General features: G+C 46.6%; 1 protein-coding gene across 2 annotated transcripts in view; it reads left to right on the forward strand.

The window, feature by feature from the left end:
* LRRN2 (leucine rich repeat neuronal 2) overlaps positions 1-15,008 on the forward strand; it is a 113,557-nt gene that overhangs the window by 13,274 nt on the left and 85,275 nt on the right. The window contains exon 1 of one of the 2 annotated variants that reach the window (XM_050952311.1): positions 12,328-12,369. The exons of the other annotated variant lie outside the window; for it this stretch is intronic. The gene's annotated coding sequence lies outside the window, so the exon portion shown is untranslated. Of the gene's footprint in view, positions 1-12,327; positions 12,370-15,008 lie in introns of those variants that run through there. 2 annotated transcript variants of the gene reach the window in all.

Here is a 15,008-nt window from a genome sequence, read left to right on the forward strand (position 1 = left end):
GAAAAGGGCAGTCATCATTCTAAAACAGCTGTGCTCGCTGAAGGAAGAGATATCTCTAATTTGATGCTTAAGAATCGAGAGAAAAAGCAGAGAGCAGCCCAGAATGGAAAAGGTGACACTTTTCTAAAGTGTTTCTCAAAATGAGCCCTGGAAAATGAGCACTGGAAGAGGCAAGCCATTGTCACTCACAGCTCAGGAGTCAAAGCAGGGCAGATGGAAATGGCCAGTCAGCACAAGCTGAAAGCAAAATTATTACATACCAATATAGTGTACAGTGCATTGGTGACTGGGATGCTACTTGACCTTGGCATAGGCTTTCCAGTGAGGTCAGATCTTATTGTATGATTTTATTGTCCAGAATCTCCGAGTCTCTTGTGCCCTTCAGTTTCAATTAGTTTTTAAAAAATTGTATTTCAGTAGCTCCTTTCATCCAAGGATCTCAAAGAACTTTGCAAAGAGAAATGAGCTAAGTCTCAGCAGTGGGCAGGGCCGGCTCCAGGCACCAGTCCAGCAAGCAGCTGCTTCTGGAGGCCAACGAAGAGGGGCAGCACGCCCCGGTCTTCGGCTGCAATTCGGCGGTGGCTCTCACACTCCCTCTTGGAGAGAAGGACCAGCCACCGAATTGCCGCCGAAAACTGAAGCGATGGTGGTAGAGCTGCAGATCGCGATGGCGGCTTTCTTCTTATTATTTTTGCTGCTTGGGGCGGCAAAAACCCTGGACCTGGCCCTGGCAGTGGGAGGTGCAAAGTGAGCACATATTGACTTTGCACAGGGACACACAAAGTGTAAAGCTGTGGAGACTCAGGCCCAGAGAAGGTAAGGCCAGAATTTTAGGAGGCTCAGCACTCACCATGGAGGAGAGATTATCCAGAGATGTCAGCTCCCATTCAGGCACTGTTCTTTGAAAGTGGCAAGGTTTGTCAGGACAGTTCACAATGCTGGCTGTTGGGTTGCAAAATCTAGCCATGGGTGTCAGAGTGGGAACAGCTGGGTGCTGAGCACAGCTGAAAAATTTGGCCCGAATTGTGAGTGCTGAGACTCAGAAATCAGTCTCCACGTGACTTGCCCAAGATCACACAGCGAATGAGTGGCAGAGGGAGTCCTATTTGTTATGATATTTGAGGATCACCAACAAGGCCCACAGCTCACTTTAGGAACCTAGCAAAGCAGACAACCACTACTTGCCATAGCAGACAAAATCCACTGCTAACTCAGAGTTCAAATCCCTGGGACAGATTTATTTCAGCAGAGGTACAGAATGCCAGACCCCAGTGATCAGGTGAAATACAGCAGGCCAAAGGTTTGGCTACATTTACATTAACAAAGGCTGTACATCAGGGATCGGCAACCTTTTGGCACGCGGCTCACCAGAGTAAGCACCCTGGTGGGCCGGGCCAGTTTGTTTACCTGCTGCATTGGCAGGTTCAGCTGATCACGGCTCCCACTGGCTGCGGTTCGCCACTCGAGGCCCATGGGGGCAGCGGGAAGCAGCACAGGCCGAGCGATGTGCTGGCCAGTGCTTCCCGCAGCCCCCATTGGCCTGGAGCAGCAAACCATGGCCACTGGGAGCTGCGATCGGCCAAACCTGCTGACACGGCAGATAAACAAACCGGCCCAGCCCACCAGGGTGTTTACCCTGGAGAGCCACGTGCCAAAGGTTGCCTATCCCTTATGTACATAAACAAAGGCAAAGCTTAAGTCTTAACACAGACTTTGTATACCCAAGATGACACTCTACTTTTATCAACACCCCCTTTTCTGATTCATTATATAATAGTAATATCTGATCAAACATGAGATTTTGCATGACACACAGGATTATACAACATGTTTATCTGCTTATTAACAAAAACAAAGCTCTTAATCTTATTATCTGACAGGGATTTTTAGGACTTTCCCTGTTTATCCTGATTATACCTGGCAGGTCACCATAACTTGATCTTTGTCCTGTACCTGAATCAGGGAGATTCCAAAAAGTGAACAATAGGAAGTCAAATAGACGTTGTTAGCACTCCTTCCCAAAAAAGATTATTCAAAGGCCACACTAAAAACTAGGCCACAATTATATTGCGTATACATTTGATTATATATTGATAACTAATGTGTGACCCATTAAACTCATTTAAGCCTTTACCATTTTATATGAGGTAAATTCACCTAGTCACTGTTTCACCTCCTCACACAATTCCTTAACCCTCTACTCTAATGCCAGACAATACTCCCTCTCACTCTATACAGAGTAGCGTAGCCTGCACTGCATTCCTATGCTTTCAGGATGCAATATGGCTCTTTAAATGTTCCTTTCTGCAATTCACCTGGGCTGACCAGAAACCTGGGGCCATTTTTCATCACAAAACATCAAGTCAGGCTTCCAGTCTTGACTTTCCTTAGCCCAGCATCCCCCCAAACAAGTAATGCCATAGGACAGGTCTCCCCAAGAAGAAAATATCCAGCTTTATGCAGGCAGAAGTCCCTCTCCTTCCCTTGCTATCAGTTCCCCCGGTCCCTTCTTTACCATCAGTCTCTACATGCTCAGAGTTAGACAGTTTCATTTAAAATAAACTGGAAATGAATTTCCTGAGAATAAACAGAATTCCTCACTTGTGAAGGGTGATTCTGTCTCCTTCACTTGGCGGAAGGCATATCATAACTCACTCTGTCTGCCCCCAAGTTATTGGCACAAGAGCACAGCATTTGCCCTTGATGGCGGTGGAGGGGGATGGCTCAGACTGCCGCTTGGGTAAGAAAATTAAATTGGTTTAAACAATACAAACTGGATATACCTTGTTGGAACAGGCCATGTCTCTGCTACCATGTTCCCTTCTCATCCTCTTCAATCTGCCCAAGCTGCATGGCTAATCATTCCTTTTATATCCTTTTCCCACTCTTCCCTGCATGGCATGACCTAGAATTCATGGTGGCTAAGTCCATAAATGGCTATTAGTCAGGAAGGGTAAAGAATGGTGTCCCTGGCTTCTGTTCATCAGAAGATGGAGACGAATGGCAGGAGAAAGATCACTTGATCATTGCCTGTTAGCTTCACTCCCTCTGGGGCACCTGGCATTGGCCACTGTCGGTAGACAGATATTGGGCTAGATGGACCTTTGGTCTGACCCGGCATGGCCGTTCCTATGTTCTTATGTTCTTAAGTTTGGGGCAGGACCTGGGGAGGACCTTGGGCTTTGTAGTCAGACCATCTATTCATACAGCTTCACATGTGGCCCTCAAATGTGCTGGGCAGATACATGTAGCTATGGAGAACATAAGAATGGCCATATTGGGTCAGACCAATGGTCCATCTAGCCTAGTATCCTGTCTTCTGTCAGTGACCAGTGCTTGATGCTTCACAGCCCAGAGGGAATGAACAGAACAAGGCAATTATCAAATGATTGATCACTTGTCATCCACTCCCTGCTTCTGGCAGTTGGAGGTTTAGGGAAACCCAGAACATGGGGTTGCACCCCTGACCATCTTGGCTACTAGCCACTGACGAAACTATCCTCCATGAACTTAACATTCTTTTTTGAAACCAGTTTGGATCTTCACAACATCCTCTGGCAATGAATTCCACAGACTGAAACTGTGCATTGTATGAAGAAGTACTTCCTTATGTTAGTTTTAAATCTGCTGCCTATTAATGTCATTAGGTGACCCCTGTTTCATGATACGGGAAGGGGTAAATAACACTTCCCTATTCGCTTTCTCTACACCAGTCATGACTTTATAGACCTCTATAAAACCACCCCTTAGTCGTCTCTTTTCTAAACTGCACAGTCAACAGGCCTGGTCTACACTACGCGTTTAAATCGAATTTATCAGCGTTAAACCGATTTAACCCTGTACCCGTCCACACAACGAGGCCCTTTATATCGATATAAAGGGCTCTTTAAACCAGTTTCTGTACTCCTCCCCGACGAGAGGAGTAGCACTGAAATCGGTATTGCCATGTCGGATTAGGGTTAGTGTGGCTGCAAATCGACGGTATTGGCCTCCGGGTGGTATCCCACAGTGCACCATTGTGACCACTCTGGAAAGCAATCTGAACTTGGATGCACTAGCCAGGTAGACAGGAAAAGCCCTGCGAACTTTTGAATTTCATTTCCTGTTTGCCCAGCGTGGAGCTCTGATCAGCACGGGTGGCCATGCAGTCCCAAATCCAAAAAGAGCTCCATCATGGACCGTATGGGAGATACTGGATCTGATCGCTGTATGGGGAGACAAATCTGTTCTATCACAGCTCCGTTACAGAAGATGAAATGGCAAAGCATTTGAAAAAATCTCCAGGCTTTGATAGACAGAGTCCACAGCACAGTGCTGTGTGACAAGCATAAGGGAAAGCCAAAGAATCAAATGGACGCTCATGGAGGGGGGGAGGGGGGACTGAGGACTCCAGCTATCCCACAGTCCCTGCAGTCTCCGAAAAGCATTTGCATTCTTGGCTGAGCTCCCAATGCCTGAAAGGTCAAAAATATTTTCATGGTATATGTCGTCAATTTACACCCTTCCCCCCCTGAAAGAAAAGGGAAAAAAAACATTTCTCGCCTTTTTTTTCAATGTCACCCTAAGTCTACTGCATGCTGCTGGTAGACTGGGTGCTGCAGCGCTGAACACCAGCATCCACCTTCCCGGTCGCAGAGGGTACAATGTGACTGCTATACATCGTCATCATCAGCCCATGAGTGCTCCTGGCAGGCCTTGGTGAGGTTGGCCGGGGGCGCCTGGGTAAAAATGGGAATGATTCCCGGTCATCCCCAGCAGATGGTACAGAACGGCTGGTAACTGTTTTCATCATAACAACTGGAGGCTGAGCTCTATCAGCCCCCTTCATGTCTAAAGAAAAGATTCTGTACTGCCTGGACTATCATAGCAGCGGGAGGCTGGGCTCCTCTCCCCCCACACCCTTTAATGTCCTGCCTGGACTATCATAGCAGCTGGAGGCTTCCTCCCCCTCATTTTGTCTTACTAAAAAGTCAGTGTTTCTTATTCCTGCATTCTTTATTACTTCATCACACAAATGGGGGGACACTGTCACGGTAGCCCAGGAGGGTTGGGGGAGGAGGGAAGCAACGGGTGGGGTTGTTGCAGGGGCACCCCCTCAAATGGCATGCAGCTTATCATTTCTGTGGGATCTGACACGGAGTGGCTGTGCTCTCTGCTTCTCTGGGACACTGGTTCTCTAGTACACTTGTCCCATATTCCAGGCAGGACTGACTCTATTTTTAGATAAAACATAAAGGAGGGAATGACCCAGGGAGTCATTTCCATTTTTGTCTTTGCACCCCCTTCCGACCTCAGCGAAGGCCAGCCAGGAGCACCCATGATAGCAGCAGATGGTACAGAACGACTGATAACCGTCATCTCATCGCCAATTTACAATGGCATGGCAGACGGTACAATAAGGTTGGTAACCGTCTCTGCTACCTTGCAAAGGCAAATGAATGCTGCTGTGTAGCACTTCAGTATCGCTTCTGTCAGCAACATCCAGTACACATACGGTGACAGTGACAAAAGGCAAAACGGGCTCCATGGTTGCCATGCTAAGGCTTCTGCCAGGGCAATCCAGGGAAAAAGGGCATGAAATGATTTTCTGCCGTTGCTTTCACGGAGGAAGGAATGAGTGACGACATTTACCCAGAATCACCTGCGACACTGTTTTTTGCACCATCATGCACTAGGATCTCAACCCAGAATTCCAATGGGCGGGGGAGACTGCGGGAACTATGGGATAGCTACAGGATAGCTACACAGTGCAATGCTCCAGAAATTGATGCTAGCCTAGGTACATGGACATACACTGCTGAATTATTGTGCTTTGTGTGACAGCGTGCCCTCGACTTTATACAATCTGTTTTATAAAACCGGTTTATGTAAAATCAGAATAATCCTGTAGTGTAGACATACCCACAGTCTTTTTAATCTCTTCTCATATAGAAACTGTTCCATACACTTAATCATTTGTTACCATTCTCTGTACTTTTTCCAATTCTAATCTCTTTTGAGATGAGGCAACCAAAACTGTATCTGGTATTCAAGACGTGGGCATGCCATGGATTTATATATTGACATTATGATATTTTCTGTCTTATTATCTGTCCCTCTCATGGTTCCTAACATTTTCCGTTATCTTTTTTGTCTGCTGTGCACATTGAGCAGATGGTTTCAGAGAATTATCCACGACTCTTTCTTCAGTAGTAACAGCTAAGTTAGACCCCATCGTTTTGTATGTATAGTTGGATTATGTTTTCCAACATGCATTACTTTGCACTTATTAACACTGAGTGTCATCTGCCATTTTGTTGTTCAGTCACCCAGTTTTGTGTGAGTTCCCTTTGTAACTCTTCACAGTCAGTTTTGGACTTAGCTAGCTTGAGTAATTTTGTATCATCTGCAAACTTCGTCATCTCACTGTTTACCCCTCATTCCAGATCATTTATGAATATGTTGAACAGCACTGTTCCCAGAACAATGTTTGGAGGACTCCACTATTTACCTTTTTCCACTGTGAGAACTGACCATTTATTCCTACTGTTTTTTCCCCTATCTTTTAACCAGTTACTAATCCATGAGAGGATCTTTGCTCTTATTCCATGATTCCTTGCTTTGCTTAAGAGCTTTTGCTGGGGGACCTTGTCAAAGGGTTTCTGAAAGTCCAAGTCCATTATACCTACTGCATCACTCTTGTCCACATGCTTGCTGACACCCTCATAGAATTCTAATAGTTTGGTGAGGCATGATTTCCCTTTACAAAAGCAATGTTGACTTTTCCCCAATATATTGTTTTTATATGTGAACCTGATAATTCTGTTCTTTACTATAGTTTCAACCATTTTGTCTGATACTGAAGTTAGGCTTACTGGCCTGTAATTGCCAGATTTGCCTCTGGAGCCTTTTTAAAAAATTGGCGTCACATTAGTTATCCTGTGCATCTGGTTCAGAGGCTAATTTAAGCATTAGGTTTCATAACACAGCTAGTAGTTCCATAATTTCATATCTGAGTTCTTTCAGAACTCTGGGGTGAATACTATCTAATCCTGGTGATTTATTACTGTTTAATTTATCTATTTGTCCTAGAACTTTCGCTACTGACCCCTCAGTCTGGGAAACTGTCCCAGATTTGTCCCCTAAAAAGAATGGCTTGGATGTGGGAATTTCCCTCATGTCCTCTGCAGTGAAGATCCGTGCAAAGAATTCATTTAGCTTCTCTGCAACACCCTTCTCTTCCTTGAGTGCTCTTTTAGCACCTTGATCATCCATGGCCCCCACTGATTGTTTGGCAGCCTTCCTGCTTCTGAAGTGCTTAAAAAAATTGCTGCTGGCTTTTCTGTCTTTTGCTAGTTGCTTTTATAGTTCTTTTTTGGCCCCTCGAATTATGTTTTTACACTTGCCTTGCCAAAGATTTTGCTCCACTCCATATTCTTAAGTAGGACTTGACTTCCAGTTTCTAAAGGATGTGTTGTTGTTTTTTTGCCTCTAACAGTCTCTTTTACTCTGTTGTTTAGCTATGGTGGCATTTTTTTTTTGGCCCTCTTACTGTTTTTATTTGTGATATTCTCCAGTTGTACATTGCCTAGGGCATGCTGGAAGGGTAGGTCTCACATCTTTTTCTAACAAATGGACACCGCCCTAGAGCTCTCTTCTCCCAAAGGGCCCCCACTGCACTAGTGACCATATAACATCAGCTTTGGATGATCGTTGGGGAATAGGCCGACATACCAGGGATTGAATAGAGGATCTCCAGAGCCAAAAGCATTAACTGACACAACTTGAGCTAAAAACACAGCCTCCTGTAGTGTGCACTGTAACAAACTACAATCCTCTGTGGATTGCTACAGAGGGACCCATAATACATACATGCTGGAGAGTTACATGTGCACGTTTCAGTCCACTGGCAGGACCTTCTGAAATTAAAGGTCTCCAGTGCATTTATAGGCTTCTCCTGCAGCACCGGTGATTCTTCTGCTGGTGGCAAAATACCTTCGCTTCTTGGAGCTGATAATTAGGGTGACCATATGTCCCATTTTGGCTGAGAGAGTTCCTTTTTTAAGCCCTATCCTGGCTGTCCCGACTTTTTTGGCAGAAGTGGACATTTGTCTAGTTTGCTCTTGCCGATTTGATCAGTTGGCAAAAGCAAATGGGACAAATGTCCACTTTTGTCAAAAAAGTGGGGTGTGGTGCAGAGGGTGAGCGGAGATGCCAGTCTCATGCCGGGGGGAGGCAGGACTTCGGCCAAGAAGGGCATGGGGGGGCAGGATTCTAGTGCGTGCGGGGGCCAGCAGGGTTCAAGCGACAGCCTTGCTCGGGGGGGCAGCAAGGTTTGAGTGACCAGCAACAGCCTCATGCGGGGGAGGGTGGGTGTCTAGGGCCAGCCCCACACAGTGTCCCGTTTTCCCTTTGGGAAATATGGTCATCCTAAGCCTCTTGCTCAACCACCTTATATTAGCAAATACTAAAATCACAGAGCCTGAGGGATGACTCACCTCACCTTTCTGCTCTGCCCAAACTGCTCCTCTATGACTTAGAGAACAAGCCTCGTGGTGATGTACATTCTTCCATCATGTGCTTTTTCTGCTTAAAATTCTCTCCGGATCCAGTCAGGCTGTATACCCTTCTAAGCCTCATTTCCCTTTATGAACATGCAGGGTTTATTTTTAATTCCACAAAGCTCGCAGGTGGCATTTGCCTTTCCTCCATGATGCTGTAATCCCATTTCTTAACAGTTACAGAAGGTAGGAAGCCGCCTTGCACTGGAGATGTGGTGTGTGGGAGTGGGGCAGGCAGCAGGGGATACAGGACAGGACAAGGAATGGAGAGTGGTATTGCAAGGGAAATGGAGTGTGTCATGAAATGCAATCCTGGGATTCCAGCACATCATGCATCTCCCTGCATTGGCTCAGAGATGGTCCAGCTCCAAGGGCATGATGAAAATAGGCTACTGGAGTTCCCTTCTGGAGAAGGGAGGGGAAGGGAGGAAGCAGATAGAGGGGGAACTTTGATCGTTCCCTGTACTGAAAGAATCAGCTACCCCAGTCCTATAACAAATATAGGGTGAACCCCCACACGTACAAATATGAGAGAGATTGATAGCCTTGCAGTGTTACACAAGTCCACAGAATGTGTACAGTATAGGCAGTGCCAGGAGGACAAGTGTCTCCCTTGTTTACCTTGCTAATGTGTCTCACTCTGCCCTGGAGGGACCGTGTCACAGGATACTCTACTCACCGTTCGATGGCACCTTCTCCTGGCTGTTTTGGGGATTAGCTCTGGCTGGCCGATACTCCTTCCCACCAGGTGCACTTCGTCACTCTCTGTCTCTCTCTTCGTCTGCAGCCCCTCTCTTGATCCAGGAGCTGCTGCTTCCTCTTTGTGACTCAGCCCTCTGGCCAGGTCACTAAATGGTTTTCCCTTCCAGGGTATCAAAATCTTTCAGGACCCACTGTCCCAGGAAGTCTTCTCATTCACTGCCCTTTCATGGTGCCAATTCCCCTGGCCCGCCCACTACACTAATTAGTCCTTTCTCCCTGGCTGCTCCTCCAGGTACAGCCTAGGTGGTTAATTGGCACACCTGGCCACCTTAACCCCTTCAGGCCTTGTGTGGGGTGGACAACCCACCATAGACCCCATCTAAGTGCATGAGAGGAGCTCACTCTCCATGGCCCATTCTCTCCTTCTTGGCATCTCTGCTCAGAGTGCTAATAATTTAGGGAAAGGTGTAGGGGGGAGCAGATGTGGGCTTTGAGCTGTGGCTGCCTCTCCTCGAGGACCTGGGATGAAACTAGTTTATGGGTCTCATGCTGGCTATTGGAGAGCTGTGAAATAGTGACATGGGTGATGTCTACATGGCAGCGAGTCTCAGTGTCCAGGTCAACTGACTTGGGCTTTTGGTCCTCGCGCCACAGGGCTAAAAATAGCCATGTGTACATATGGGATCCAGAGCAGGGGAGGGTCTCTGAGCCCAACGGTCTGCATGGCTTTCGTAGCCCTGCAGCCCAAGCCCATGTCAGTTGAGCCAAGCCCTGAGGCTTGCTGCGGTGTGTCAATTTTTGGCTGTGTAGATGTACCCACAGAGGTGGCAAGACCTGTGTCCCTTTCCCAGCACTCTTGGCTATTTGGTCTGCTGTCCCCACTACCCCCTCACACCACCACATACACACACACAAAATGGAGGACAACAAAAGATGAAGTTTTTCCCTGCATCAGTCTCAACCATCTAACCCACTGGCTGAGGGGCCTGTGAGCTGAGCTAGGCACTGAGGGCAGCCGGTACCTAACAGGGTCTGGCCCTGAATAATTTTCCACTTGAGGGGGGGCAGAAGTGTGAGGTAAATGGAACACGAGCGAAGGGTGGAGGGGCAAAGTCCTTTCGCAGGTGTTCTGAGGTAGTGACTCCTGAAGAACAGCCCTTCCCCCGCCCCAATTCTTCCTCTCCCTTATGGAGTGCTAGGAACATAATCTGGAGTTGGGATAAAACTGATGCATTGATCACCTGGGGCTTAAAACACACAACCGTCAGGCTTAGCCCATGCATGCAGACATGAGCTTCAAGCATGCACTCACCTATGCAGATGCATATGCATGTGCCCATGCATACACGCGCACACATAAAAATGCAGGCAGACACTCGTACACATACATACATGCCCATCTGCACATGCCCACATGTGCACACGCCAAGGAAAAGGGGCGCTATAACAAAAGCTTTGGTGTTCCCTGCTAAGACTCTGCCTGGCAGGTCTGAGTATTTCCTTCATAACAACACAAGCTCCCTTCTGCCTGGTGCTTCCCCCCCCCACACCCCATCACCCCGGTGCAGCTCAGAGCTGCTCCTCTCTTTCTAACATGTGCCGTGCACACACCTGAGGAATGAAAGAATATGGCCCCCCGGAACATTGGCCAAAAGCTGTGAATGTCAGTTGCCATGACAACCTTACGTTTTTCTTGCACTTCCTAATGACTTATTGGCATTTGTGGTAATTTACAGCTCTCTCTCTGGCAGCTAGAGATTGGCTTGTCTACCCCACCTCCTTCCACCTCAACCCCTTTTACTATTAGACGTGTTAATTAAGGTGAACTGTGAAAGCAACCGAGCAAGTCTCACATCTCACGCAGGTCTGATGTTTGGGAAATCCACCCCTTCCTCTCATGCATACAGCCAACCTTTCTAAATGGATCTGCCTCCTCTCTCCCCTCCCAAGCACTCTCCCCAGCACTCCTCGAGTGAAACAAATAAACGGGATACGTTATCCAGCTTCTGGGGAGATGCTGGCGGTAAATCACTGCTTATTTTGTTCCTGTCAAGGCTGGGATGAGGTGAGCAGCATGTCTTCATAAGGGGTTTGCTTTGGAATCGGTGCCACTCATAAGATAGGGCAACCCACCATGCTCTAGTGTAGAGTGACCAGATGTCCCAATTTTATAGGCACAGTCCAGATATTTGAGGCTTTTTCTTATATAGAGGCCTATTACCCCTAACCCTGTCCTGATTTTTCACACTTGCTGTCTGGTCACCCTGCACTAGTGTGCTGAGCACAACAGGAATCTCTAGGGCACAGAGTGAGCCTCCATTCTTCTTCTTAATCTATGTGCAACCTGCCTCAGGTGGTGTGTGACCAGCATCCATCAGCAAATTTGGCCTGCTGGGGGGATCATTAGCTTTCCCAGCCTGGGCTGGGTTCTGACAGGGCGTGCGACATGAACACCCATCAGTGCCCCCCAGCTTTCATTTAAAACAGCAGTACATTCCTAGCCCTTGTGCTGGCAGAGAACAGTTTGAAAATGTGACTCCTAAGGGTTCAAACACCAGAGGGCAAAACAGACAGACACCCCCCACCCCCAATTTAATACTTATAAAAATCTTGATTTATTTTTAAGCCACTCTCATGATTTTTGGAGCCTGATTTGTGGCTTTGGAACACTTTGCTTTGGCAAAATACCGAGGGTGCATCTATACTGCAGTCATGGGGTGTGACTGCATCACATGTAGACATACCTGAGCTAGCTGTACTCAAGCTGGAGCAGTGAAGATGCAATCACTCATATATGTACCCAGGATCCCAGATGGGCTTCACTGCTATTGGTCCCTGAGATAGCTAGACTTAAAGATAACTCAGGTAGGTCTACATGATCTTACTCCAGTTTATGGGATGGTGGAGGGAGCTGGCTCTAAATACCCCCTGGTTCTAATCACAGAAACAGCTTCTGGAAAGATGAGTGCCTCTTGAGTGTGCTCTGCAGCAGGGGAGCCTGTCCTCATATCAAAACAACTACTGCAGGACCAGAGAGACTGGAGGAGAAGACAGGCAAGCAATCAATAGCAACAGCACTGGCGGTATCATCCGACACTGTACTCAGTCCTCATACGCTCTAATTGAGGTCGGGATGCATGTTGGGATGTGCATGTGGGGTTTGTGGCGATGAGTGTGGTGTGTTTGTTGTGGGTGTGGTGTCTGTGTCCTGTGCTGTTGGGCTGTGTATGGCTTTTGGGTATGACTGCGTTGCGCGTTGGTGTGTGTCGTGTGTTTGTTGTGGGTGAGGTTTGCATGTGCTGTAGTGTCTGGGGGGATGTGTTTGAGGTTATGGGTGTGAGTGTGTTGTGTGGGTGCAAGTGTGGTGTGTAGCTGTACTGAAGTGTGTATGTGTGCACACTGAAGTCGGTATGGGATGGTGGGTGTGGAAGTGATGGTGTAATATACAATGTGTGTTGGGGGGTACTGTGGTGTGTTTGAGGGGAATGTGGGGCATGAATGTGTTCTGTAGGGTGTGTGTGTGTGTATACGAGACTATGAGTGTGGATGTAGTGCATGGGTGGGTGCTGCATTGGGTATGAGTGTGTAAGATTTCTGATTGTGCTGCCACTTGTAGTTCATTACAAAGTAATGGGAGGAGGGAAACTGCACAAAGAAAATTGTCCATAGGTAATGCCAGAATAAGGCCATGTCCTACCTTTGAAGTGTGCGTGTGTGGGAGGGGGTGTCAGATGAGGGAGGGGAGAGAGAACTCCATATAGACGGAGGGTCAGATGGCAGGTAAAAGTGGATTCTCCTTTGTCCTGCACTGTGCTTCATTTATTCCAATGCAAAGCAGCTGTAAGATGTCACCAATCTGATTCGGCATGCTGTTTTACACTCACTTTGCAACTGGCGTGAGTGACCACAGCAACAGAGAACTGAGCCCACAGAACCCTGGTCTGAGCATTAGCCAATATGCCTGTTTCAAGGCTTGCTGTCAAGTAAAGAGGTCTCATAGTTAAGGCACTTGCCTGGGATCTAGAAGCTGTGGCTCAGTTCCTGGCTTATTCATAGATGCCTTACGCAGGTTATATTGTTCATAAAATTGCAATGAATTTAGCTCTCCCTAATATCAATAACTCATTCACCACTGTAATGCAACTACACTATAACCAGTCTCTTGTCTTCACCAAACCACAGACCAGATCCTCAGCCACTGTAAATCAGCCTGTCTCCACTGAAATCCATGGAGCTACATCACTTTACACCGAGGAGCTTTTTGTGGTAGGCATGATGCTCGCTACAAAATCCTTTGCCTATACTTTGTCTGGCCTAATTCTAGATAACCCAAGTGGTGGGGCTTTCACCATCACACTGGGGAGACAAAACTGCAGCTTAATAGACCTTGCTGTCAGAAATTTACCCCACAATATTCAATCTCAATTTTCCTATGCTCAGTTTAATCCTATTACTCCTAAACAACCCTCTATGGACCACCCTAAGTGGTTTCTTTCCCTTCTGGCTATCAGTAGCATGTCATAGCAAGGTGGATGGCTTATGTTCCAGCAATTGCAACAGGTTTACTCATTGTCTGTTTCTCTCTGGGAATTTTCAGACATCATAGATTATGTGACAGTACATGTTCTGCATGGCTTGAATTTTATTCTTCCAACCACTTCTGTAGAACATCCTATCTTCTCCTCAGTGAAATGTAGCACTGCTGTTAAAACCAGTGAGTTCTTTTTTTATTCATATAGCAGACAATTTTGGATATCTCTTCTAGATTTATTGTATCAGATTAGATGTCTGTTAGTTATTTATAAACTTTACCATTCAGTGTAGCAGGATGGGCTATGTGCATCAGTTCCCAGGGTGGGTTTGAGCCACTCAGTCTTGCTAAAAGCACTTCTTGTAGTTTATCTTTAGCAAATCTATAGATTTAAAGGCATTTGTTCATAGATTTTAAAACCAGGAGGGACCATTGTGATCATCTAGTCTAGTGGATCTCAGATTACTCTGTATGATGATCAGTGGATGAAAAGCCTTGCAGAAGAGCTAGGTTTTAATAATAATGATTAATACTATTATTTTATAACCAACTCTGACACAAACTCACTGTATGTCCTTAAGCAAATCTCCTAGCCTCTTTGTGCCTCAGTTAATGCGAATAATATTGTTTAACCACTTTATAAGAGGTGTTGTAAAACATCTTGATATCTTTGGATGAAGGGGGCAAGTCATGTGCCATACAGGTCAAATCCAGCCCCACAGATTCAACCCCTGTTTCCTGAGACCTCTCTTGGACATGAGGTAATTCCATCGAATCCACTTGAGTTATTGCCAATTTTACATCAAGGTGAGAGGAGAATCAGGCGCTTAAAGCTGTTACCATCCGCTTATGTGGGAGGAGTTTGGTGGGAGTCCTAGTCAAGACAGTGCTGGGGAAACTTGCACTGGTGTGGTCCACGATGTCACTTACTAGAAAAATCCAGTCTCCGACCCTGTCAACCTGACTTCTCTCACGAGGGCATCATTTACAGGCAAGCAAAATATTATCCCTAAGCTACCAGGATGTGATGAGACACAAGTGCATGGATGATTTTGAGTGAAATGGTGTCAATTGTCAGACGGGGGGGAAAGGCCATTGTAGGGAAGAAAGAGACTTGAGAAAAGAAAATGGCTTCTCATCCCTCTATGACAGACTTCCCCACAATCGTTGTTTTAAAACTTCAGGGGCCAAAAGAGCTCAGTTCCCATTTAGTCACCTACATAAAGGCCAGGGGT

This window comes from Gopherus flavomarginatus, chromosome 5 (assembly GCF_025201925.1).
Source record: "Gopherus flavomarginatus isolate rGopFla2 chromosome 5, rGopFla2.mat.asm, whole genome shotgun sequence".
In the NCBI taxonomy this organism is placed as follows: Eukaryota; Metazoa; Chordata; order Testudines; family Testudinidae; genus Gopherus; species Gopherus flavomarginatus.